Below are 2389 nucleotides of genomic sequence, written 5' to 3' on the forward strand. Positions count from 1 at the left end.
GGCCTCTCTCCAGTGTGAATGCGTTGATGGGTCATCAGATTTTGTTTGTGAATGAAACTCTTCTCACAGTGGCCACAGCTGTATGGCCTCTCTCCAGTGTGGATGCATTGATGGACTATCAACTGTGTTTTCTTAAGGAAATTTTTCCCACACCCACAGACATAAGTCTTCTTTCCAGTTTTGATAGCCAGATTAGGAAAAGTTGAAAGGCTCCCAAATTGTTGTCTGTCCTCTTCAGAATGGGACGGTTCGTCACTTTTTCTGTCATCAGCTCTGCTCATAGAGTCGTCATTAATTTCGTTCCTGTTGATGCCACTATAATTCTGTGGAACCAAATCAGGGGAAACGGAGAAAGAAATATAGAACATTTTTAAATCATAATTGTACAAGACAGAATGAAAGATTGGACATAACATCTTGTAGAGGGAAAAACCAAAGGTCTTTCAAAACATATTTTCTGTTTTTATATTGGTAGCTAAAAGGACACAGCCTATCTGGTTTTGGTCTGGGGTAATTTAGTCTAGATTTCTTAACTTTAAATAGATTTGCTGTGATCCAATGTTGTGCAGATTTACAGTCATAAAGTACAATATCAATATCAATCAATAAATTTGAATATTAGTGAAAAATGTATGCATTTCAGCAATTGAGCTCACAAGTAAAACTGATTATGTAGCTTAATTACAGTTTTGAAGCTTTTATTTAACGAAATATTTCTTGCCTACAGCTGATGAAAACATGACATTTAAAATTGAAATATTTCATCAGACCAATAAAAGACGTTCTTAATGCAGACATGTGGGTATAATGAAAAATAAGTTCAATACCTGCTTAAAGTAGGTTTCAGAAGGCATTTTTAATCTGACAATTGAGCCTCATCATAACCCACACGCTTATTTATTGAATATGACTGTATTAAGAGAATTAAGAAGCATAAAAAGCATGTTATTCTTACAAATGTTTTGTTCTATTTTGTTCGTTGTGGTATTCTTCAGCAGAAAACATAAAACACTTTAAATCATTATCCTCAAAAATTATAACCAAGCGGCAGCTGTGATGCATCTATACTGTTTGCGTCAAGTCGACGTCACGGTGCGTCAGCAGCCGCTCTACTTCGCGTGTCGCCTTCAGAGTAAAGGCTAGAATATATTATTCTATTTAAACTGTTTACAGTTAGAATAATAAGATAATTTACATCTCCTCCTCGCAGCTTTGCACCGTCTGTAGTTGTCAGAGGTTTTATATTTAACTCATTGTCTCTGTACCTCACTCTGCCTCCCCTTCAACCTGCTACATTTTCAATCTCTGAAGGCTTAGTTTATCACCTGCCTGGATGGATTCAGCCACGTCTTCATTTTCCCTCTAATTGTGACCAAACTTCCTATAGTGGTCCAAGTTAGATTATTTATTTAGTCCTTCTAGTTGTTCCTTATTTCAGCTCCCTCATAGTGTGTCTAGTTTTCTTATCTTGCTACCTTAGGTTTAGTTCTGATTAGGGCTGAAACGATTCCTCGAGTGATTTGAGTACCTTGATTATTAAAATTCCTCGAGGAAAATGTACCTGCCTCGAAGCTTCGTTAAATTATGTTTTATTATTTAATGGACTGTGTTCCATCCAGGTTGTTATTTGCGTTACGCAGCGCCCTCACTTCCACCTGAGTTGTTGACGAAAGCTAAGTGTTAGCAGCATAACGTCTGGCCTGGGAGGATTTTACTGCTTCATGATAATATCCAGGTTTTTGTCGTTGTTTTTCGGGGAACCAATAAGCATCCTTAAAACGACTGGCGTGATGCCTGGAGTTCGGCAGCCTTCCTCTGGTTCAGAGCGAACGCCAGGAAGAGCGCTGCAGGATTATTTATACAGGTGAGCGGATAGGCTGAGCACGGCAGGCGGCTGAGCTTTACATGCGTAGCTTTACTGACTAACCGGAAAATAAATTTGATTTCATCCTGGTCGCAACAAATGGGAGGCGAAGCGCATCGTGACGTTACAGACCTGGTGGATGTTTCTGTGTGTGACGAATGCAGACCGTGTCAAATCCCGTCGCTAACATGAACACAACCGATATAAATGTCTGGCAAGGTGAGAGTTCATCTATTAAACTCACTGAAGATGAATACATGAACTATTAGTTATTATTGTTACAGGTTAATTTTCTAAACTACAGAAAAGTAACTGTTAGGGAAGCTCAATTGGACTGCACTGCAAAAACTGAAATCTTAGTAAGATTAAATATCTTAAATTAAGGAGATGTTTCTTGTTTTCTTTCTGACAAGATAATTTTTCTCACCAAGAGGGATTTATGTAAGAATATTTTTCTTATTTTAAGTGTTTTTGTACTTAATTATCTCAGTAAGATATAAAAGCTTAATGTTAAGAAAATATTAC

General features: G+C 37.5%; 2 long non-coding RNA genes across 2 annotated transcripts in view; one reads left to right on the forward strand and one right to left on the reverse strand.

The window, feature by feature from the left end:
• The window catches only part of LOC108166812 (uncharacterized), a 24060-nt gene that overhangs the window by 5425 nt on the left and 16246 nt on the right, over positions 1-2389 (forward strand). The window lies entirely within an intron of this gene.
• Positions 265-2389, reverse strand: part of LOC103475141 (uncharacterized) — a 10684-nt gene continuing 8559 nt past the window's right edge. Inside the window, exon 3 of the long non-coding RNA XR_001777207.1 lies at positions 265-323. This is a non-coding gene — a long non-coding RNA (uncharacterized LOC103475141). The remainder of the gene's footprint in view (positions 324-2389) is intronic.

Source organism: Poecilia reticulata, linkage group LG13, assembly GCF_000633615.1.
Source record: "Poecilia reticulata strain Guanapo linkage group LG13, Guppy_female_1.0+MT, whole genome shotgun sequence".
NCBI classification, from domain to species: Eukaryota; Metazoa; Chordata; class Actinopteri; order Cyprinodontiformes; family Poeciliidae; genus Poecilia; species Poecilia reticulata.